The sequence below is a fragment of the Falco peregrinus genome, chromosome 9, assembly GCF_023634155.1.
Source record: "Falco peregrinus isolate bFalPer1 chromosome 9, bFalPer1.pri, whole genome shotgun sequence".
NCBI classification, from domain to species: Eukaryota; Metazoa; Chordata; class Aves; order Falconiformes; family Falconidae; genus Falco; species Falco peregrinus.
In genome coordinates this window covers 34,402,761-34,428,156 of record NC_073729.1, presented here as the reverse complement: position 1 = coordinate 34,428,156, position 25,396 = coordinate 34,402,761, and the positions used below count along the sequence as shown (strand labels likewise).

General features: G+C 42.9%; 1 long non-coding RNA gene across 1 annotated transcript in view; it reads left to right on the top strand.

The window, feature by feature from the left end:
- The window catches only part of LOC129785194 (uncharacterized), a 100,106-nt gene that overhangs the window by 14,282 nt on the left and 60,428 nt on the right, over positions 1-25,396 (top strand). The window contains exons 5-7 of the long non-coding RNA XR_008748848.1: positions 19,255-19,332; positions 22,778-22,934; positions 23,505-23,678. This is a non-coding gene — a long non-coding RNA (uncharacterized LOC129785194). The remainder of the gene's footprint in view (positions 1-19,254; positions 19,333-22,777; positions 22,935-23,504; positions 23,679-25,396) is intronic.

The following is a 25,396-nucleotide window of genomic DNA, read 5'->3' as shown; positions in this document are numbered from 1 at the left end:
ACCTGGCCTTGTTTCTTGAGGTGCACTTAAAATAAGGCCAGGGACCTACCTAGGTGTCTGTAGGCAGTGGGACGATTGCTGGGTCTCCCAGGTGGCACAATTGCCTAAAGAAGCCACGTGTATATCAGTGTGTCAAGGATATGTGCTCTAGTTGTGTGAAAGTACTAATGTAACAGGTTCTTATAAGCGTAGGACGAATAATATTATGACTATGAACCATCTTTCTAGTCTGAAGCGGATTGATTATTTACATCTTCACAAACCGGTCTTTTTTGGTTCATCTCCCTGTAGATGGAATTTGAGACTTTTTAACCTTACAGTATGGTTTTCTCTTGGTACAATGTCGAGTAGGATAACATCAGAAATTTTTCTTTACAGCATCAAACTGCTGTTTTCCAGAATTACTCATTATACTCTATAATATTTCAGGTTCAGACCTGAAACCCATGTAGTCTCTGAAGAATCACTGTCTGCACCTTTCAGCCATCCGAGACGATCGTGTTAGCCCCTAGCTCAGCCTCTTATCTCTAGCTTACCTGCTGTCTCATGCCAAACCTCTTCTGGTCTTAACTGATACTGCAGTTTGTTAAATAAGTCCTTCGGTTATAAAATAGTGTAGAGTATTTTTCAAAGTCCATGTCTGAACAAATACATAAATGAATCTAGGCAGATGTGACGGGGGTGCCTACAGCCCTGATATAAACGGATGAGGTGGAGGGTGTCACGGCGATGCAGTGAGCCCTGTGCAGGCTGGCGCGACATGGGTGGCAGCTGCAGAGCTTAGTCTCTCTGCCCCTTTTAACTCCCTTTCTAAATACGTGTTTGATAGAGCAGCTGATGTGAGAGATTTGGGGAAGCCTTGGAAGATGGACATGTTTCCACTCCTCTCAGGGCAGTTTTTTGTGACTGAACAGGTTTAGAGGATCCAAGGAGGAATAGGAGATTGTTGCATCACAGTTTCTCCTTGCATGTGTCCACACTACAAAATCAGGGCATGCAAAGTGTATTAAGTATGCCAAGGGCTTTGATCATCACCAGTCCTCAGAGAAGATGAAAAGCTCCCTTTTCCTTAAAGGAAATGGTGGAGGCTTAAGATACCGAGTTAGTCTTTCAGAATAAGAACCTGAAATAGCACAGAGGGCACGCCTTGCACTGGCATTTCGCTCAACCCACAAGAACATGACTGTTTCACAACAGCTCAGGGAGGTGAACACCCAAGACCTTCACTGTACCAAAATGCTTTCTGGGATCTCAGCCCAAGAGATTAGCTCTTCTTTACTCTTCTTTAGCAACTCAGATTATTTTATCTTCAGAGCTAAGTAACTCTCTTTGTGGTACAGTATAACAAGCCAGTCATGTTTGCTTAATGTACTCAACTTGGAGGAATAAATTTGTAGGGCAAGAAATATTTTTATAAGTTTTAGATTAAGATCAATGGGGTGGGGTCAGAGGAGAATGTTTGCCACTATGATTGGCTGGAAACAAGAGTGAGATGACATTACTCAAGGGAACTTACGCTGTCACGCAGCATTCAAATACGTGGGATAAACTTAGCTCCTTTTAAAAATAAATTAGTACTTTTAAAGAACTAAACAAAACTCTTGCTTATTATTTGAAATTATTACTTCTTTTGTCTTCTAGAGGTAAACAAAGAGCTGAAGGAGCCTCAATCACTCACTCAGTCTTATGACCTTATGGTCACTGTCCAAAATACCAGCAGTAACGTTCCATGCTGTAGAACTAAGAAGAAGAAAAGCAGATACTCAGCAGGGTTAGCCCAGTGTCTTTCCAAGTAATCCCTTATTTTTACAAAACATTTCCATATGGGAAACTCGATCACTGAGCAGAAGCACTGAAAACAGTGTGGCCAGTTCTTTGTGTAGATACTGATATTGGCTGTTGAATACCTAAAACAGTTGACAGGCTCTAGCAGTGCTGCTCTGCATGTCTAAATGTAAAACTGATGCCTGGGGCTGAAAATTGATCTATAGCATTAAACTCCAACCACAAAATGGGTATCAGCGTTGGGAAGGGAAGCAGATAGCTGGTATTACCTTGTCTGGTGAAGACTAGTAGCTGGAAAGGGTGTGATGAACTGTTGCAGATACGGAACCCCTACCCTTAAGGCTTCACACTCTAGTGAAAAATTGGTTCAAAATAGAAATTTGCAGCATATACTTATTTATGGAATTGGCCCAAGATGTAACCCTGAATCTAAATCCTTTTCCACTGAGTGAAGCTGGGGTCCAGCTCTTTGCTGACCCTGCAGGCAGGCCTGTCTTGCAGTTAACTAATCCTAGAAAGCAAACAAACTTACTCTTAAGGAAAAGTCTCTCTATATATATTTCCCACCACCACCCTATTTTCTTATTTTAGGGAGAATACATTGCAATAATACAGAATCATCATGGTCTCTCTGGTTACAACTGAGTGACACTACATCAGCAGCAGAATATGTACAAATTAAACTGTAACAGTGTACCAAGGAGAGGCACAGCAATATCATAAAAATTATCCACAGTACAATATGACTAATGTTGTGTGAAATGCATTCATTGGCAAAATGATGTCTAGGTGTATCTTAAGGAGTTATGCTGATGGAGATAATGGTTATAGAACAGAGATAAAAGAAGGAAAGGCAAGTGAAAGACAAAAGGTTGGAGCAAGGGCAGGACAGCTGGGGAGGATGCTCTAGTAGGCGTGTTTGAACCAGGGAAAGCTGTGTCCCTTATGGAATATGGAAGGGTGTGAGAAGAACTCAGCTGCAGCTTTCCTACTCACAGCCCTGGCGTGGAGGTGTGCTCGCTGTTTCAGGCATCCTGTGTTCTTTCTCACCTCCTTTCACATGGACTTTTTGCAGTCAAACGTTAGTCTAGAAACACAAGCTGTTATAAGTGTTAAACGTTCTCTAGCAGTGTTACTTATAGAAATGTCTTTTTTTTTTTTCTCACCCCCTTTCTAAGTACAAATGGAAACAAATCCCTCAAAGAGAAGGTGCTGATATTGTATTAGCATGTCTAAAACCAAGAAATCAGCTCAAATTTACCCAGAGAGGGGATGGCTCAAGTAAACACTCTGTTAAGGTGCATTCAGAAGTCATCAACTCCTTCCTTACTCTGAGAGTCTTTTTGAAGTGAGTAAATGTTTTGCCTGAATAAGGAACATGGGTATTGGTAAATTAATTTGATTTTCCTCTCTCTCTGTTTAACATAGGTTTGGAAAAAATCTGTTCACTAACCCATCATGTCATCATGCCTATCCACAGATATTTATCTAGCATGTGAACATTTTATTTTCAAAGGGAACTTAGGGATTACCCAAGTAAATTTATTTTTTAATAGTTAAATTCCATTTTCCAAAACTGCCAAGATGCTCGAGAGCTCACAGCTCACTGAGCGTCTTTTAAAAACCTCTCCAAGTACTCTTTAAAATCAGAGCATTGGACAGCAAAGTGGACCCATCTGAAATAAAATCGGTCTTTGTGCAGTGTGCTGCTGGCACACAGGGTCTGGTCTCTGCAGTGACAAACTCTCAAATTACTAGGAAAATGAAGCATTTTTATGGTGTTCCTGATTAGCTTGCTACCTGGTTGGTTGCAAAGAGAAAACAAAAAAATCATGCAACAAAACCCATGCAACCATGCAGTTCTTGTTTCTGATGTGTTTGAGCCGTGTTAACTATTGTTTTTCCTCATTTATTGGTATGCCTAAGAATGGGAGGTAGACCCAGCCAAAAATATTGGGATCCAACTGTTTCTAAAGTCCTAAGATATCTGGAGGTGGGAGCTGGTTTTGCCTCCTAGTGAAGAATGGGTCCCCTAGGAACATTTCCTTGGGAGGCAAAGCTCTCCATAGACATTGGGTTGATGTCTGGATTGGGTGTTTCCGTTGTGCTCCAAAGGCAATGGAGGGATGCGATAAAATCAATGTTTTCAGCCCTAAGTCTGACTTGAGTCTGGGGGTTCTTTGTGGAACTCGTAAAGCTTTTTCTCCAACCAACTACCTCCACTCACTGCTGAGGCCATGCCAGCAATCCCCTACTGAAGGAAGCTGCCAGAACTCACGGAGCTGTGATAACCTTCTGCTAATCGAATGACACAAACTCCCCATCAGCACTGTGCTCTCCCCTGCGTGGGCAGGGGCATGGCGTGGCCAAACTGGAGTATTTTGAGCGTGTAGCCCAGGCTCAGTGATTTTGCTCCCTCTCCACGCTGCAATTTCCTATTTTTATAGGTCCATGATGGCTCTATGCAGAATATGTGCCTTCCCTTCTTCATCTGGAAAATAAACTTCAGCCATTTATTCTTGGTGTAGGAAAGCACACTTCTCCTTCACTTTGACTGGAATGTGTGCAGTAGTAATACAGCAAGCTCAACCTTGAGCAGGGGGAGAGGCACTCTGGGAGCTGGGCTGGTTTATATCTCAGCTGATTCTCTTCTTTCTCTCTTCCATATCCCCTTAATAGCTTGACAGGAGAAATATAGGGAAGATACAGCCATCTGATTAACAGTGCCGGGGGCTGGGGGGGCTGGGGATGGATGACAGAGAAAGGGAGCGCAGTGTGGCTACCAGCCAAGTTCCAGCAAGAAACAGAATATCTGGCTTCCTCTAATCTCTAGAGGAAAATTAAGTTACAAAAACCTTTAGTGGAAACTTTACATACATTCAGTACCATTGCCGTGCCTGACAGAAAAAACCCTGATATATTATTTAGTTTATAGTTATAGAATTCAAGGCATAAGCTTTCCCACCAGCAATGAAGAGGAAAAAATCCTATGTAAAACCAAAGACAAAACCTCTTAAACTCCCCTGAACATTTTGTGCTATCAGAGTTCTTGAGAAATTCTCCTTTTCATGTTGATGGATGGTCGTATGAATTGTGCATCTAAACATCTTCCCCGATGAGTAAAATGAATTTTTGTGCTTGCCCCGAGAGCCCTTCTGGTTTTCCCAGCTGTTTGCGCCGCCTTCTGCAGGAGCCCAGTAGGGCAGGTGAAGGTGGAGGTGGCAGGAGGCTCCCAACTGTCCCAAACCACTGGCCAAAGGGGCTTAGGCTGCTCCTGCTGCCACCGAGCCGGAGTGCCTAGGCCCTTGCCTCGGACAAGCACTCCTCATCCTGGCATTCATCAGAAACACGTGTGTTACACGGGGAAAAGAATTTCTCCCCCTCTTCCATGTCTGTCATCAATGTGTTGATGAAAAATAGTGGTGTTTGATTTAGAAAAAATAGCATAGGTGTTAAGTGAGCAACAAGTTGGGACCTATGTGTATGAGATAAATCACTGATTAGAATTAAATAGCTTACTTATTGAATGTTATATCTAAAGCAGTTGCAGTAACCATGATGAAAGTATTCCTTACGTGTTACTCAGTTTTATGAGAGAAAAAAAAGAAGCTAGATTGGCTGGTTAGATCTTTCCTTCATTTAGTGTTTTGTCAGGTTCGTATGACGAGTGTGAAGTGAGGCTTCTTTCATGTCTGAAACGCTGGCTAAGGGTCTGAAACGGCACGGCGTGGTTCAGCAGCTTGCGGGCACCTGGTTGGCAGTGCTCCCCTCTTGCTGGTTGCTCAGGCTGGCAGGGAACTGGCTCAGAGAGGAGAAAGTACAGATGCATGCTGCAATGTTTCCCACCACCCAGTTGCAAGCAAGCTTGCTCCCAGCCTGCACGCCAGCAAGCCCTTCCACGCGTGATTCGTTCACCAGCCTCAACTGAAGGGAACATTTTCCATGCTGGTGAACGTAAGAGCGATGTTTACATGCCATTTCCCCCCCAGAGAGCTTTATTTCTCTTCAGCCTCGGGGACCTCAACACCGGCCAAAACTCAATATGGGGCTGAAAACCGTACACTGGCCATCCCTGGCCCCAGCCGCCTCTGCGGCAGGAGAGGAGGTGGTGTTTGTGTAAGCGTGCATGTGTGTGTGCGCACTCACAAAAAGAGATGTGTGCCATCCAGAATAAATGAGGCTATTCAGAATGTCACAAAATGGACAATTTATGGCCAGTTTCAGCAATCAGTCAGAACAAAGAAGTGAGGTGGGTCAGTATTAAAACCTCACTGTTTTGTTTACTTTAAAAAAGCAGTAGGGAGTTCCAGCTGATGAGCAAAGATACTGAGAGGGTAATTAAAGAGAAACAATCTTTGGTGTTTGTCTTATTACAGTTTCTCCTCATTTTGTTGTGCTTCCTGTACCTGGTCTTGAGAAGCAGAGCTGCCGTGTTCTTTGCAGGGTGGCTGCGTGGCCAGTTCTGTAGCAGGGATTCGTTACATGTGTCCTGCTGGGCTCTTGCACCTTGTGGTGAATTAAGGTCCTTGGCACAGAAGCGCTGGCATCCAGCAGAGCTTCTAGGTATCGGGCTATAGGGCCATCCACTTGTGTGACTATTTTTACTGTGCTAATGGGGAAAAAAAATTCCCCTGAAAAATGTTGATAGCTTCCAAAATAATCCCCCAGCCCGAGAGTAACTCCAACTGTATAAGTTAAACCTTGAGAATGGCTCACACCCCATAGTTAACCACGTCACTTTTGTGCAAATATTCTGTTCCCTTTGCATTAACCATTTTGTCTACTCATGCCCCAGTTCTGCTTCCAACAGTTGATTTTATGTCATGGTCATGAGATTATGGATTTCAAATATGTTCTTAAAAACTCCTGAGCAACTCAAAGCTTTGGGCTATATGGAAACAGGTGCCAGACCTTTTAACCTCGGGTTGTATGCCTATAGTAAGCAAGTAAACTTCTTTGTATGACTTCTTTATGTTTCCCGGTCCATGGGCAGCCTTGCCTGACTGCTTGGCTACATGGCATGGATTGGGAAACCCACTTCTTGTTTGTCACTTACTAGTTCTTCATCTAGTATGTCTGGGAGGTAAGGCAGGGGGGAAAGGGGACGAGGACAGGACGGTCTTCTGTGGGCCACTGGGATGGGTGGACCCCCTGAAGCAATACAAAAAGAAGTCGGGAGGCCTTCTCCAACTTGTACATCGTGGCTGTGCTTGGTGAAGCTGCCTGTTGCTCACGGATGCTCTCTTGTGTGGCAGTGAGGGTGAGAGATGGAAAGTGGAATGGAATGGTTGAGAGTTATTTAATGGAAGTGTTTTAAGGGAACAAAAGCTATTTAAATACGTGGGTTGTTTCACTGCAAATTTGTGGCAGTAGATGGGGCCCTTACTGTAGTAAAACTCCATCAGGTTAGGAAGCCTTTTGGAGATGGTGTATTGGTGCTGACTCCTGGAAAATCAGCTCTGACTTGACTCAGGCACTTTATTTCCATGTAACTGCCCAGCATGAAGAAAAGAAAGGGGGTGTGGGGGGGTAAGAGATGAACCACCATGTGCACACCTCTGTGCCCCTGTCTTTTATCTCCACTCTGTCCTAACAGTTTCTTTTACTGTCTTTCCAAAAAGCTGCAAATCCACACCTTCAAGTTGCCCAGGCTTCCTGACTCTGGTCCTGCTGGCTATGGTCAGGACACCGGCTGTGATCAAAGGTGAGCAGAAAGGGAAACGCACCCCTGAAATGGGATGGGGACAGAACCAGAACCTCACCTTCTGCCGCCAGGCTGTGGGTTTGGCATTTCATTCATGCAAATGCACATTTCCTGGCAGTGCTGGGGCTGGCCTGGAATCCAGACCTGGTCTGTTCAAGGTAGAGCCATTATCCTAAAGTGCTTTTATTGATCTGTTGACTTTCTGTCTCCCTCTTTCTCTTCCTCTCTTCACCCTGCCAGCCTCCTAAAGAATCATATCTTGTCTCGTACAACCAAGGTATTTTAAGGGGCGAACAATGATTTTGAAGTCAGATTAAACAAACCATACTTGACCAGCGAAACCAGATATCCCCCGAATGACATCTGAAAAAGGATCTGTCTACATTTAAAAATTTTTCTCTTTCTTTTCCCCTCTTATGGTTGTTTTTTTTTTTTGGGGGGGGGGGGGGTTGGTTTTCTTTTTTTTTTTTTGCCACTCTGTGTGTGTCCTGGTGATCTTAAAAAAAACGGAAAATATCAACAACTAATTTCAAGGCCAAGTAAATCTCTTTTGTAGCAGCCTGTTCTTTGGAGTGGCAATGCCATATTGCCGTGCTTTGTTTTCGGTTGGTTAAAGAGAGCTCTGGAAGTAAATCTATGCATGTACTGTGATATCCAGCGGTATTAAAGGCTGAGATTTAAAAAGTGTCCTGAAAGACTTAGTAGTTGATGCCCGTTAGAAATCCAAAAAGAGCTGCGTGCCTTACTGGAAATTTCAGGCGAAACATTGCTAAGAGTGCAGTATATCACAGTGACCTGAGCTACAAATCCATTTGAGCTGGAGATAAAGGGAAAATGAATAATACTGGAGAAAATGTTTACAATCTCATGTATTAACAAGTACTAAGAGAGGAGTGTGAAGTCGGTTGGTTTATTTTGATTTGTTATTTCAGTGTTCACAGTTTCTCAGGTTTCTGGAAAATTGCATTTCTTTCCTAATAACATTGCCCATTAACTAATTGGTTAACACATGTAGTTAATGATCTGAAAAATATACAGGTAAATGCAGAACAGTTAAAGAAGGCTAAATTTAGTTATAAAGGTGAGTTTAATTTTTTTAAAAAATAAACTCCAAGGTCTTTCATACAGCTAAGTACATTGCTATTCATGAATGCAGCATTTAACAGATTAAGAAGTTATCAGGAGTTTATAGACACATAAACATAAACAGGTATAAATGCTTTATCAGGGAATAGCCCTCTAATTTTTAAATATGGAAACAATATAAATAAAAACTTATTTGAGTAAAATCCAGAAATTCATATTAAGCATTCTTTTGTTAGTCTGGATAGTACTTCACCCTGTGAAGAATGCCAGCAAAAATGGTGTGTTTTCACTAGAAAATATTAATGAGATTAAGGCCAAAATCTTCTGTAGTTGCATTTATTCCTCATCTAGTTTATTTGTATCACCATTAGGGTTTTTTTTATGGAAATTAATAGAAAAGAAGATAAACTAATCAGCAATACTAATGAAAATGGTTACCTATGCGCTACTGAAACTCTCCTTTCAAGTATACACTTATCGCTCTTGCGAGCCAGGAGCAGAGAGAGCTCGGTGTGACTTAGTGAGCAGTCGTGCAGAGCAGGTTATGGATCAGCACCGGCACTTTGGTCAATAACTGATGTGAAGAGTTTGTAAGCAATCTACTGGTTGAAATAACGTGGAAAAAAAAATAATCAGAGCTTGTTTCCATATTGCTGAAGAAATGAAAAAAAAAAATAAAAAAAATCGGTGCTAAGTTTCTTGGACCATAGGATACCCTGTTACGCACTGAAGACAATGGACCTTGATGGATTTGGGGCTCCGTGTAGTGAAAAGAAGTGAGCAGTTCACTGCAGTGCTGATGACTTGGCTAATTCTAATACTGTGTTAGGAACAGTAAACTTTCTTTTTTAAGTCACAGAGAGGGAGAAAGGAATTGGGAGTCCTAGGGAAAGAGAATCTTGAAAGATCAAGGCTTGGCAAACACCCTTTCGTCACTTTTTTGGAGAAACTTCAGCAGGACCACAGCTACAACTTGATGTGTGCTGAACTGCATTGCTTGGGAGTAAACTGCATAAGCTCCATGTCGCACAGTGAGCTAGTAAATAAGGGCCAGAACTGTCTCTCCTTCCAGGCAATAGGTCACATTGCTGCTGATGATGAAGAAAAACATAATTGAGTGTATTCCAAGCTAGACCCAGATTTGGAAATCGTGATCCAAAGCACTATTTCAGCCTGTGAGATGCTCCTAACCTCTGCTATAAGCAGACTGAGAAGTTTGTTTCTGTGTTTCAAAACCTAATTGCTAAGTGAAACTACCTGAGTAAACAGGTTTTAGGGCCAGAAAAGGTTCATAATCATGCTTGTCTTGTAAGAGATCTTACAAAGATAATGCTGATGTTAGTTCTAACAAGTAAATATGTCTTTATATAGAGCAAGGTGAATTTGTGGACTTGCCTTCTGCAAGATGCTATCAGTACAAGCCGTGAAGCTGGATGTCTGAAACAGATCAAGATGACTTTCTGAATATTCATACATAAGTAAGCATTGTAAGTAACTGGCAAGCTAGGGAAAGCAAGCTAAAAATCACATTTTAAGACATAAACAGAGCCTGAACAGAATTATGTAAAACTCCGTCTCCTCAAACAGCAATGCTGAACATTGACAAGTACATTTTGCGATGTGGCACCGTCGAGTGTGAGCCAGCATGGAGGCAGGAGCCTGGGCAGGTGAGCTGATCTGCTGTGGGAAATCCTGTATCGACAGCAGTACTCTCGCTGTAGTCACTAGGGCTTTACATAAAAGAAGTTTCCTACGTATTAGAATGCCATGTTTGGTATTTTCAATTACACAGGATTAAAGGCAGTCCCAGTGAAAAGGATTATGAACCGGGAACTGCGTGGCTATTTTCAGTATCTGTCAGCCAGGTGAACCAAGCAGCTATGTGCCTGGTCTGTGGGACATGAGATAAAATAAGAAGAATAAGGAAGGGAAATATTCCCCTGTAATTCTGGGGGAGGAGAGAGGCAGAATGACCCCCACACGCCTTCCACCTTGCACTGAATCTAATTGCCAGTGGAGCACTTGTGAGCTGCTAGGTGCAAATCCCACAAAAGCCCACTGTAATTAAGCATCCTGTAAGGTGAGGAAGGATGTAAGTGCTGCAATAAGCTCATCAGCAGCGTCTGCATCAACTCTGCCTCCCCCTCGGATACCCTTTGGAAATCTTCAACATGTTTTGTGTTTGTTTCAGAGCCAGGAACAAATGCTGGCAAATGCAAAGGTGTTAAATGTTGGCCAACCTATCCCAACATGCCCTACAAGGCACTGAAGGGAATATTACTCTAAGTGGATGATGAGCTCAGTTCAGAAGCTGTTAAGTTAAAGCTTACTACCCTCATTAAGAGGTGTGTGTAATGTGGTTTTGGGCTTGTGATATGGGAAAAGCAACACTTTCCAAGCCTTATCCTGTCTATTATGCTTGGAGGGGAATCCAGTTTCTGTTTTGCACTGGGTCAAATTCAGTCCAAAGATGAGATTTCTTCACATAGTTTAGTTTGGGATTGCCTCTGTGAAGGCAGGGGCTGAGTCTGGGGCAATGTGCTTTGTCAGAACCAGGAGGGGTTTCCCTGTGAACAGAGGGAAAACAAGGAGCCGGGTACGGAGACGTTCACGTGCCTCTGCTGGGAACTGGAACTGTGCTGAGAGCACTGGGGCTACAATGAAGAGCCACGCAGGTGTCTCTGCTCCGTGCTCCCTGGAGCTCTGCATGCCAGGAGATCAGGTTGTATTGCTCCCAGTAGGGTGTAAATGCAGAAAGCTGGCTCGGGTTTAGCTTTCCATGCAATTTAATAAGCCCCACAGAAATAGGAGTGCTGGGGCAGGCGGTGTGGGATCAGGAAGCAGTTTAGATGCACCAGATATTATTAGCCCAGGACTGGCCCTGCAGGACTGGGCTAGTTTGCACAAGAGGACTTGAGTGTCTCTGCCATGTGCTCCTCATCATCTCCCAGTATCTGTGTTTTTCCTTTATCTGGGGTACCACAGCTCCTCCCAATGACAAAGCACTGGCTCTCTAGTCAGCTTTAATCTTTAGCTGTCTTTGGAGGGTCAGGTCAGGAGAGGTTTGAAGTCCTCAGCCCTGAAGTGAAGCCCTCCCTGCTTCAGACAGGGCTGCAATTGAAACCAGCTGATCCCAAGTCCCTTGCAAACATTTCCATTTCAAACCACTGAAGTTTTATGTCTTCCTAGTAAATTTTTTTTCTTAAGCCTCATAAATCTCATAAAGATCTGGAACAGCTAGTAAATTTGGCCATTCAGATACACGTTTTCCAGTAAAGAGGATAATGATTGCTGTTTCTGATGCCACCTCCCCTCCCCACCCCCTCAGCTGTAGGAGTTCACCTCTTGCTGGCTGACTGCTGCTTGCACGCAAATTGGGCCATACTAAGAAAGGCAACATATACTGGTTCCATTTGCACAAAGGATCCAGGAGGTGCTGGAGCTCTGCCACCTTTGCCACTGCCCCTGTATGTGACCTGAGCAAAACCATTTGACCTCTTCACATCTCAGATCAGAAGAAATAGGTTGATGCTCAGGAATCTTGCTCAGTTCGAGCTGGACAGCATGCATTGGCAATGGGAAGCTGCAAAACTCCAGGCTAGGGATGTTGCCCCCGCACGCAGAACACGGGAGGTCTGTGCTGTCAGCGGGGCCCTGGCCTCGGTGCCTCCTGCCCCCTGCCCTCCGTGCAAGCCTGCTTGTGTCTGCAGCCCAGGAGGGCTCCAGAGCCGTGCTTGTCTCTAGCCCCTAGGATAACCCAGAGAGGAAGACTATCTGCATCCTCCCCGATGCACTGATGGCAAGTCCAGCCAAGCCCCTTAGGCTTGGATTTCCAGGTAGGTTGAAGGAACATGAACCCAAGGAGAATATAAACCCAAGACTTCCTAGACTTCCATCAGAAATATCAGCAAAAGTGCTGAAGATATTTAGAAAAACATACTATAGAAACAGAAAATTGCTAGCATATTTTTGCCTTTATTTGTTGTCTCCCAAATCCAAACAAGCTTATTTCCTTTCCTGCAATGCTGCTTTTGATAATCTTGTGCCAAAGGCACTGAGTCTGTTCTTAGTGCTGTCAATAGCAAGATGCCTGTTGCTTTTAATGGTTCAGCTATTAAAACACCGCATCCCAGTTGTCTGGCTGTGAGCAATCCTGAGCTATTGCAGTGACAATATGGAACCTTTTTCCTCTGAATGTTTCTCTGCAAAGTTTGACCATTTTGGCTGGGGTAAAACATGTGTCTATCTGGGATTGTTTCCAAGGATGAGATTTTGACAGCTGGGCTCATGTTGGCAAAAATCCTGACATCTTGTGCTTCGTTGAAATAGCAGATCCTTAGTGGAGAGGGGTGGGAATCCGATTTCATAGATGAACACTTATGAATTGAAGGCTGCAAGCCTGGTGCAGCTCTTTTCACTCGGGGGAAGAGGTTGAACCCATCCTCTGGGAGCAGGGTGGAGCTGCCTTTCTTCCCATCTCCACCTGTGGGCACAGATGGCTGGTGGGCAGTGGGGCTGACAGGAGCCCTCTGTGCCTCTGCCAACTTCGTGCAGCAGTTTGGGACATGCCTTGGACTGCACCCATGAAAGTGGGTGTCAGCCTTGTTTGGAGTACATGCCTAACGATTTTCATTTACATGTTAGATGTTGGGGCATGAATGGTGGGCGGTGTTAGCGCACTTTCAGTGCAAATCCACCTTTGCGGCCATGATCAAAGCTCGGCCTATTATGTATGCCAGATAGCTCTGGAAAAAAACAAAAAACAAAGCCTTGGTGTAGTTTGAAATAGCCCCTTTGGAGGGGTTTATTATTACTATTATGATGATTGAGTGGTTTTTTGTTTGTTTTTCACTGGAATCTCCATCTTGAACTGGAGAAATATTTCCCACAAAAGCTGTAATTATTCAAAGCCCGTATAGTTCTGCAGTAACCTTCAATCTGATGAAGTGTCATTTTTCTGATGAAAAATCACTTATTTGGAGACTAGAATTCCTATTATCTCAACAAACAGGGAATGGTGGCACAGAAAATTGTGTCACAAGGTCACTAAGGAGCTCCACATCAGAGCTGAGGATAAACTGGAACAGGTCTGGTAGAAGGTCATCAAAAAGTTTTCAGAAGATATTTTGCAAATATTAAATTTATTTCAAACTTTCCAGTGGCCAGATAGTCCTTTCATATTTTACCAAGAAAAATAACTTTAAAAATCATGAGGTTTTAAACCCACGTTAACAATAATTTTCCATTTCTGGTCTTTCACTGAAAAACAAGGAAAAATATTTTTAAAAATACAAACAAGGTAGTAGTCAAACAACAAAACCCCAAATAAAACATACCTCCTGATGAAAACAATTCAAACAGTTTTGCTCAGGAAAGATGTAGCTTAGGGTTAGACACACAAAATCAGACATTCACAGCTTGCATCCATGGCAAATGCGAGGTCTCTTATGTTACTTTGACTTTTAAGGAAAAACAGCTAAGCTGGCTCCAATTCTTACTTGCTGTGCATTAAGTGATGTATACAGGCGTTTATGTCAGCAAGCACTTGGGTAGCTTTTTCGACTGTTGAAGCCCTCAAGCTTCTTTTAAAGATGTGGGAGTCTGTAGGTCCCTGTGATGTGATAGATGGGTCAGATTTGAAAAGGTTAAATTTGGGACAGTCCTCGAACAAGACCTCGTGCATGCACAGGGTGACTGCATGCTGTGCTATGAATACTCAGGCACACAGGTGAGCTCTGAGCATGGATTATTTATCTGCACGTAGCCGAGCTGTGTCAGCTGAGTGGCCAGAAAAAGTGACCAGTAACTACACGATTGTGTGAGAAAACCGGCACCCCAGATGCTTTGCTTATGGGAGATGGGGCTGAGGAGTATGATAAAGGACGCTGTATTAGGTGGGACGTTTGGCAAGCGTGGCGCTGACCGATGGCCTTCGAGCCCCTTTCAAAGTCACACCTTAATGATGAGCTCTCCCTTCCTCTCCCACCTGTTTCTTGAAAACTAGGGCAGATATTAGTGCATCTGTGAGCGTTGGGCTGCAGCGTTTAGAGTGCATCTAGCACCCGTGTTAGCTTGATTAAAACTAACGTGACCGTTTATACACTGAGAAATACCAGGGGCATGTCTACCGTAAATTAAACTGAAATTCCAACTTTAAGATGTCTTATAGTTCTGCAGCAGATCTGTTTACTCTGGAATAGTATAAGGCAGATGTCTTCATCTTTGCCGATTCTTAACAGGTCACAGGCCTTGCCTTTAAATAACTAAAAGCCTTTAAAATAATTGTAAAACATGCTTTCCCCTCCTCTACAGACCTTAACCTTTGGTTGGCCTTAACCAGAAACACCCAGGATAATGTGATTCTAAACCAGACCATCATAAACTAAGCATCAGCTTTAAAAATATGGTGTGATCATTACCTGAGACCAGGGAAGAGGTTGGAATAATTACTGCTCATGTTTACGCTTCTGTATCTCAGTGGGTTATGTTCAATTTCTTAACGATGATGATTAAAAGCGTACTGGAAACACGTGGTAATTAGAGCGAGCACTTACTGTGATTCTGAAAGCAGAGAGGTAGCTTTGAAGTGGAACTGGACACAGTGAGTACTGCCAAAACATTGGGAGTGCTGTGCAGCAAGCCGTGGTGATCGTCCGTACAGTAACACATCTGCTCCGGCACGTGCAGCATCTGCCTTCGGAGCAACCTTGCAGCCGCTGCTGGTACGTCAGCCAGGCTTCTGCAGCTGGCAGAAGGAGCAGGTTGATGGTGGGTGAATTTGTATTTTATGTATTTATCTGCTTTTTAATGACTGTAAAGCCAAAGCTGAACTTTGGTTTGTTTCTCCGTGGGGGACTTTTTGGAGGGTGAGGCAATGTTTAGGAAGAGGGAAGGAGGAGGAAGTTTGGGGTGGCAGCAGAGAGTGGGCGCCGGTTCAGGCGCTTTGCCCTGCCAAGGTTTCAGTGGGAATACTGACATGAAAGGGAATTCTTAGGCAGTAAGCTGTAAACCTTGCGTTTTAGGAGTGTTTCTGAGGGTGAGGGATAGGGACATGTATTTTGGAATGTATTGCTTTGTTTGTTTTTCCCATTTAAACAAAAATACCCTTATAATAAGAGAAGAGGGAGGAGTGATGACGCTTGTGCTGTAAAATCATGTTTGCTGGAAAAGCTGTCCTGTTTTTCATTGCTTAATTTCAGCTGAAAAGGGAGGGCATGAAGGTTGGAGAGAGCACAACTACTTTATTGGGATTATTTTTATGAGCACTAGAGACGAGCCCTCTCAGGAGGGAGCAATTTAGCAGTGCGTAAAGAAAGCAGAGGTAGAAACAGGCACTCCCTAGCATTCCTTTGGGGCTCCAAGGAACTGACTTTTGGTCATTGTCCTTTAATTTTCTACACCATATATCTTGGCAATTTTCTCTGGAACCCAAATTCAGCTTCTGTCCCTAATCTGATGCCATCGAGACCTACGTGCTTTCACCATCTCTCCCATTTTGGTGGTGTTCCTGTCCCCGCAGTGTTCCCTTGCAGATGAACAGCTGTCAAGTAATGCTCAATATACCTAAAACAAGGGTTTTGCCCATAGATCTGCTCTTTCTTAAGCACCATGGACAATATTGCAATCATTCCTGTCCTTGGACATGGATGGTTTTTGAGTCAGGTGTCTCTCCTGATTCATGCCTCCAGGCAATGTCGAACTCTTGCCACATGTTTCTGCATGGACTTTGTACAGTGCTGCCACTTTTGTCCCCCTTCATGGTTCCCATGCTTGCTCAGGATGTCGTTATCACTTTCCTCAATCACTACTACAACACTGCTAATTCTGGCCTTGGCTAATCCCATCTCACCCTGTTCTCCCGCATGTTCTTTAGGCTGCAAAAGCTGACGATTTGCCTTGCCTGCTGTCACCCCTCTCACTGCATCTCTCTTGCAAGCCTCTGCTCTTGATATAGCAAGCACAATCTGTTTGCCTTTGCTCCCAAGGTCTTTCACAGCCTTTCTCCACCCAATACAGTATTTTTCTTTTGTGGTTCAGATGGCAGTTTTGGTCTCTGGTCAGCCCACTGTGCCACTCTTTATTGCCCAGTTTTTAAAACTTGAAAGCACCCTTGTGTGTTTTCACACAAGCTTCATCACTCTCTTCCTAGTTTCTTTTTAAAACTCCTTTTCTGAGATGGCTGTACAACCTCATAGCGGTGAAGCTGTTGGTGTGCTGAGAGCTCTGTGATGACTGTATGGACTTTGGTGGCTTCCATGGACTCCCCTTGTCTGTAACATCATCTGTCAGCTTTTGTCTGGGAATGAAGACTCCCTGGTTCAAGAACCATCTGTTTGTGCTGGCCTTGCCTGGTGTCTGTCACTGTGGGTTACTGTCCCGCAAAGGGAGTCCCCAGGTGCTACAATATAACAACAATAATTAAAACCCCAAGCATTAATAGCACCATGTGTCTCCTGCCACTGGTCTGTTGTTACCCCTGTCAGCACTGAACAAGCACTGATCCTGGAGAAAGGTGATGGGGTTTACTTACTTCTGGAAAAACATGGAAGAGTGGATTTCCCTCCCCGCTCCATGCCTCTTGCACAGGGCCCTTTTACTGCTCCATCATCCATTAAAATGAAGGTAAAAGGCTTAAAAAGCAGGACAGTAAGTGGTGGGACCAGTATGATGCAATTCCACTTTTCAGTCTTCTGTCCGCTCTGTTCAGAAGTCATTGCCACTTGCAGATTGTTTGGGGGACTTGCAGAAAATGAGCTGGAGTTTGTCTACGAGAAGAGACAGAGCAATGTCACGGGTCCACATCCGATGCCACTCTTCTTGTTAGGTTGTTCATTGTGTATGCGGAGTCCACAGTGCCCTCTCTTTGGTCCTGGCCTGCGCAGGATAGGATCAAATGTGTCCTGCTAGGGCTTTGCAGCACGCTTGGCAGCTATATGCCAGCCCACGGTGTCCTGAATCTGCAACCCGCATGAAATCAGTATGAACAATGGGCTTAAATCCGTTTTCTAAATAGTGTTTTGCCTGTGGAAAGAATCAAAAAAGAAAAAAACAGATGCCAAAATGTCAGGCTGCAAACCCCAACTGCTGAGCAGTTCTTTTTCCTGTGAGAAGGAAGAATTCTGGTGAAAACCAAAAAAAAAAAATAATCCAGCCCTGTGTCAGGAGCAAAGGTCACAGCCTCTGCAGCAGCCAAGTGTGTAGCCCAAGGCCAGTCAACATCTTGAGCCTTCTGCCGTGGCTTTGGGACCTTTTACAAAAGCTGGGCACATTTCCAGCACTGAGCTGTAAGAAGGACAGTTGACCCATGTTGCACCTGGGGCATCTCAGCCTTATTTCAGTTTCACATAAGGCTTTGTCTAGGTTTATTCTATTTAATGGGCTTTTTTTCTCTCTCTTTTTTTTTTTTTTTTTTTCTTCTGGTTACACCGCCACAGGAAATTCTTACTGTTCTATTACCTTTTTCCTGTTGGAACGAGCCTTAAACTAAAATGAATAAATAAATATATATACATACATATAAAAATATGCAGACAGGAAAGCTATTCAGATCTGGAGAGGCCTTGATAACGCTGCTGATGAGGTTGCCAGCTTTCCCTGCGTCTGAGCTGAACAATTCTCTACCACCTCCCCAGCCCCTGGGAACTTCAGCAGGGGCAGTTGTGAGGCTTCTAATTCCGACTACAGGTGTTTGGTTTGAAAGACACCACATGCCATGCTGTAATCTCATTTAGGAAATAGGTAATTAAATAAAAATACAGATGTGTTACAGTCACAGTTCCTGAACATCTGAAATGCCTGTTGTTTTAAAAAAAGTAAAGGATAAATGTTTCTAAAGGAGCACTAATGTCTTGTCTTTTGTAATATTATCCAGTATTAGTATTTTAAATTGGAGGGAAAAAAAAAAAGTTTCAAATGTCAACATCTGCTCTTAACCATTTCTTTACAGCAGGAACATTGTGTTTAAAAACAAACAAGATAGGAATGCCTACACCACCCTCATTCTGCTGCTCTGCATATCCAAGTATTCCTGCTAGTGTTTACCTGTTGCACATTCTGCTCCATCATTTAGTGTTCAGCACCATTTTCTTAGGGTACTGTAGATTATCAAATTCATTCCTGGGGTGCAAAGTGGTAGCTATACTTTCTCAGCTTGGTCATAACAAATAGGATAATCACTAATCTCACTTTCTTGAATCATTAACTTGAAATGTGTAAATGCCAGTATACTCTGGATATAAATTGCCTGAAAACGTTATTTTGAGAAAGGTTCGCCAGCTTTAACACAGACTGTTCTCTGTTCAGTCATAGTGATGATCATAGTAACGATAACAGACTAACTATGGAATTCTTCTTGCCTCAACCCAGCAAAACATTTAATCCTACACTTAACTTTTTAAGCATGTGTGCGCTCCTGTTCATCAGTTAAGCGTGTGCTTTAGCTCTGTGCTCTGCTGCTGCTTGATTCCAGCGTGTGCTGCTCCTCTTGTTCCTTTGAGATGTGCTATTGGTATTGACCGGCTGCAATAAACCTTTGGAAGTAGCAAATGCTAAAGAATGGCTAATACATTAATTCTCCAGTGTAATTCAGGGGGGTCACAGCAACAGCTGAGTGGTGTTACACTACGTATTTTACAAGTTTGTTGGTCTCTCCTTGCCCCTGTTTAACTCTTTTTCTGTAGCGCTACCTGAGGGAAGGAGATCCTCAGCTGTGAGTGGAGACTTGGCCCTGGAGAAAGAATACAAAGCTCCCCAGCCTGGTGAGTTATTGTGGCTCTTTCAGTAACGCTTGGGGGTTCTCTTAAAGCCTGAGCTCTTGTAATCGTGCTATTTCTTTGAACTTTCACTTTTCATATACAAAAATAAACACCAGCGCATTTCTTCTTTATAAAGGTGCAAACCCATACATTTCTAGTATTTGTGGTGTGGTGGTGATGTTCTGGGTTCTAAAATCAAAAAGCAAATAAAAAGTTCCTGACATTTCTTACTACTTTTTTCATGATTTTCAAGCTTTTCTGAGACTTGACAGGTTTTGAGCACTTAGTGCTGGTAATTCCTCGAGCCCCTGAAGCCTAGCTTATGGGGAATCAGGTTTTTATTGAACTTTTTAGAAAATTCATCCTTCTTTGCTGTGCTGAGCATTATAGAAACACCACAGGAGAGAAAGTCAGGTCTTTAAAGTCTGTACCATCTAAAATGATTGCCAAAGAGTAGGAACAATGACTGCAACCAGTTGTGTCATCTCAACCCCCATTTTGCAGCATTCCCGTAAGAGCAGAGCCCTAAGGCAGCACCCAGCTCCTTGTGTGCATGGCTGAGGCTGCGGGTCGGAGCTTGGTGCTGCCGGGGTTTTCTCGGGGCTGCCGGGGGTTTCTCGGGGCTGCCACGCTTCTGTGCGTGCAGCCATGTGAAAGCACCAGGGGGCAGGGGCAGTGTGGGTTCCCAGCAGACCCCTGAGAGTACCGACTTTCCAGTCTCGTTGGGTTATTATTAAATGCCTACAAAATACATGAGAATCCTGCCATTGTCTCAACTGGTCTTTGAATCACAGGCTCTTAAACAGAGGATATGCTATTCTTCTTTTGTTCCACATTCCTATAAATCTTTTACAAGAAAAGAAAGGAAAAAAAAAAAAAAACCCCAAAAAAAAAACCCCAAACCAAACCTGAAACGTGATGTCAGTTTTATCCTAAAGCCAGAGGTGGAAGGGATGGTTATCCATGATTAAAGTCCTCAGCTTTGCAATTTCTTTATGTAAGTTATGGCTGTATGTCAGTATCAGTAAGCAAAGCAAAATGCAGTAGCTAGACGGGTGTTCTGTCCAATTGCCTGGGGCCCCAACTGAAATTTAATAAGCAAATGTAAGATTTTAGTGCTTTGGAATGGAAACTTTATGGTAACTTCTTTCTGCAGCCCTTTTTTAAGTGATGTATCACATGTATGGTTTGTGCAGTGCACCTTGGATGCTGAATCTGGTTCTGCCTTTGTGCCATCAGTCCGACCCTCCTCGCTGGGTAGGACAGCATTGGCACGGCACCGTGCCTGGCTGCTGCAGGGAGGTGGCAGACCATAAAATACATAAAGCTGTGGCCTCCCTCTCACAGGTGAATCTTTAGGTCACAGAGCAAGCTGGTGTTGAATACAATTATGGCTGGGGCATCTTCCCCGTGGCTCCCATTCACACAGCTTCTGATGGTAAGGGCTAAGGCAGGTGGGGGAATCTCTACTGATTTTTTTTTCAAGCTGGGGTTAACAAATCATGTTCAGGAATGGCCCATGGAGAGTAGATCCTAGCTTGGAGAATGGGAGAAAAGGGGCATGACTTCTTCCAGTCTATTTGTTCTTATTTTTTGGGTCATTCTTCAGCTTTCAAAACACAGAGGTCACCTATGGAATTCTCTGATTATGTTTTTTTCTTAAGACACAAATTCATTTATTGCTCAAGGAGTTGCCTGTCAGAGCATGTTTGACTCAGCAGTGAGGATACAGAAACCTTCTCATGGGAAGATGAGAAAAAAACCTCCTAACATTAAATATCCAGTTCCCTGCACAACTGTAGGTGAGGAATGCACGCTCTCTCCTTTGTTGCCAGTTTGTGCTTTGCTGTATCTGATATTTACGCTTTCTTCATTGTGGGATTCATGGAGACTATGTCATAAGCAGCTCCTCATCTCTCTCCAAGTATGAAAATCTGGTCTTCGGGGTTGTGTTTAGAATCAGATCATATCGTAGCTGTTGGCAGGAACGTACTGAGATGGCAAAGGGAGCTTTCCTCTTTCCCCAGCTCCTTACCACTCTTTCCCATTACTACCAGCTGGTACAGCCCCATACAGTCTGGGATTTTCTGCATGTTACTCAGTACCTCCAACATCCCTTTCTGTCTTTAGGAGATGAGGAGGCTGAACAACCTTAGCTTCTTGTGGGTTGTTCCACCTAACCAGGAAAAAGTTAAAAGAATAAAAAAGATTCTCTTGGCCTTGCGCAACTGACTATTCCAACTTTGCGTCCCAGCAGCACGTGCAGATGGTGTGCAAATGGCCAGTCAGACACAGAGGCCCCTCTCCAGGGAAACACATAAAAGCCAGCCGTGATTCTTCTGCTTCTTGGGTAGCGCTTGTATGCTTTTCCTGGGTTAGGGCCCAAGATGAGGCTGCTTCACCCTGCATATTCAGCCACGGTTACCAAGGACAGAAATTACATATACTCTGTTTCAAAAAACATGTCCCTGTATTGGTAAAGCCTTTAGAGTTCAGCCAGTGAAATGTCCCCTGTGATAATAAACCACCGTTCATTCCTCTTGCCTTCTCACATGTGTGTTTATTTCTGTTTGCTCCTTTCTTTTTTGCAGATGGCAGATAAATCTTGTCAGTGCTTTTTTGGCTTTGCAGCCTTTTCTCAATCATCTTTCCTTTTGTATCTCCAGCAATGTGCAAATCTGATGGTTTGCTATTTCTGCTAAGCGTATTTCTTTTCCATGCTGTCTCATTGTCTAATCCTTGTGCTTTTTTGCTGGGTGAAAGAAGAGACAAATTTCCAGTAGGCAAAAAATAAACCACCCCCAACTCATGAAAGGCATGAACACTTTTTAATCACTGTAAAAAATAATAAAATGTAATAGGTTGATGTGAGTTCCTTGTCGAAGTTGGAAGACTGACCAATAGGTCCCTGAGAAGCATCTTTTGATGTGTCTGTAGGATCAATGGGAATAGTATTGCACACGAGGAGAACAATACTGCACGAGCCCTTGAAGTGGAGCGAACACAGATGACACTTTTATTCATCCTCAGCCAGATTGCTTGGTATTGTGTCCTTTCTGTGAAAAATGACACTCTGGCAACAGGCCACTGACTGCAAAACAACTTGGCATGGGCCTCCTGTTTGTCTCAGCCTGAGCTGAGCATCACCAGAGATGCCAGACTGCTAGCCACAAGCTGAGAGTGTTAAAGCTCTGTCTTTCTTTAATCAGCATCTCTCTGCCATTTTTAGTGGAAAACACTTGGGGGAGGAGGGATACTTCCTGATGGTTAGAGATCTTTGGTGGCATCAGCTATGGGTAATTCACTCTCTCCTAGCTAAAAGTGACTGGCAAGTCTGACGCAGTCTAGCCAACCATAAACAAATTGTTTTTCCAAGCTTCTGATTCTGTGTTTCCCATCTCCTCTGCCTTTTCTTGCATCCTAAATGGAATTTTTTAAATCCTTCAAGCGATTAGGAAGACAAATCTGATTGACCTTCGGTTTCATCTGAACCACCGTGGTTACTGCAGAAGGTACTGACGTAGCCAAAACCTCACTGATGCCCCTCGGACTTCTCGAAGGCCAACTCCCCAGTTTGTGACTGGAGGCTTTCAGGAGACGGCTGGGTATGCTGTGGGCAAGGTGATGCTGAGCTGTGGGTCGTATTGTAGCTGGGGTCATGGCATCAAAACTGGGTGCAGTACTAGGGCATTTCTACCGTTTTCCAATAATCCATATCATAAATCATCTTTCCAAGGTCCCTGTTGGGTCTTTCTGACTTTTAAGTAGTCTAAGTGGATAAACTAGTGGAAGTTTGTCTTCTTCAAAGCAGAACAGTTTAACTAATGATTTCATAGGATGCCCACGTATTTTATTCAAGTTAAATGGTTTTTGTTCCATCCAAGTAGAAGTGTGGTAAGACATAGCACAGCCACCGCTGTGTACCAGGTGACACTGGACCAAAAAGCAGGAGGTGAATTTCTGTTCTGCCTGCTGGAACCATGCTCTCTTTGTAGCCTACTTCTGTGGAGTGGGTATTTCCCTGACTAAATAGTTGCTTTTTCTGAAGTAAGGTCACTATCTTTGCTTTCAGCTCTGATGCAGTATGACATGTACAGTAGGACCTGTCATAATTCATGAAGTCAGTTCTGTTTCAATGTTAATAAGTCCTTAATCAAGTCATTTGTTTCATCCAGGATGTCACATTTAGCAGTGGATTGTGAAATGCTTGAAAACTGGAATCATAGGAGCATTATTTAATGCTAAGTGTTATCTGCATCATATCTGAAGCTGGAATATGCCAGGAAAACATCCTTCACATTCTGCAACTAATACATCCGAGCTTTCAGGCTCAATCGTGAGTTGGCTGGGTACGTACATTATTTCTCTCTGTTCATGTGTGGCATAATACTATATGTTATATTTGGTAACTCATTTGCACGTTGCTTATCTGTTACCTATTTTGTATGGCTGATTCTTTTGCTTTAGAAAATAACACTGTGAAATGTTGGACCAATCACTTTAAACCAAGAGTTTTAACTCCAACAGAAAATAACTGCAATTTAAAACTAGTAGTCCTCATTCTAGTCTGTTTGTGGTATGTAGGGACAAAGACTAGGTCTGAGCCAAGCAGCTGCTGGTGGGATTAAGTGGGAAGCTATCCAGAGAGACCAGGTTTATGATTATCATCTCCTGTTCTCGATGTTGCCTTCAAGAGGAACAGAGCTAAATGCTAAAATTGTGTCTCTAATATCTAGTTCCTGTACGTCTTTTCCACTTGAAAGGAAGAAAAGGAAGCCATAGTGAACTCATGGCAAATATTGTCTCAATGCATTTTTCTTCTCTACTTAAAGTACATCTAATGTTGTGCCATTCTTGTCTTATAAGCTTGTTACTGTCTGCAAATAGGTATGTTACATACTGTCAGCGATAATAAAAACCATACCTGTATATGTGACATATGTTGCTGTACAGCAATGTCATTATGTACAAAATTTCTGCAGAGTGAAACATTGAAAAGTCATTTTTTTTTTGCCGTAAGGAACCGTTTGCATTTATATTGTAAATCTGTCTTACTGTTCTTACTCCTTGTGAACCAGACCCCTTGTGGTAGGTAATGTGAAGACAGAGGAGGAAGGGGTCCTGGTCGTAACTGTGAGGAAAACATTTTGGTTGGGGTTTTCCCTAGTTTATTCCCTGAAATACTCAGTAAAGAATGGTGTAAAATGGGAACTATAAAATATTTGTTCAGATTTTATGTTTCCACAGGCTCTATCAAAATGAATCCTTCCCAGTTACAATCAGTCGATCAAAAATACTAAATGTTTGAAGGAAACTTTTTTGCAAAAATTTTGTGTTCTAAAAGCTGGTTTTTGCTATAAAATGCTTTACTTGAATTTAGTCCCACTCATAATGAGTGCTGGAGCAATTAAAGTATCAGCCACTGTAAGGAGTCTTGGGAGCACAGGAGACAGATAGGATCAGGGCTTAAGCTACTGAAATATCTTTTATGAGGAATAAAGATTTCAGAGACCTCAGTTTCAAACAAAATAGTTGACATATGCTAAGCTCAAAATACGAAACTTCTTTTCCTGCCCTCTCCCACTAAACAAATAAAGATCTATGAAATATTTAAATTTTGTATCTGCAGAAGGAAAGAAAACACTTTATTTCTATTTTAATTTTTTTGGCAGGTGCTCAGACATTTATGATAATGGGATCATAAAATGACACAGAAAGGTTAGGGAAAAGGTGCAGTGGGAATTCTGAGTATGACTTTGTAAACTGTCACATTTGTTAAATTTGTTGTTTGTTCATTTACATGTGTCATAGTGTGGATATTGTGTGTTAGGAAACTTAAATCAATCAAGTGTTTATGTGTGGGGCTGGATCATGCCTTCATATACTGCAATCAATGAAATTCCTTTTATTTATTTCTCGCAACCATTACCCCTAAAAAAAAAAAAAAAAAGAGAGAGAGAAAGGAAAAGCCTTTTAAATATTTTTCATTAACACATACTATTAAGTGGGTAAGTGCCCTAAGTATATTTTAATTTAATTTAGATTTAACAGCAACATTTTTCCCATA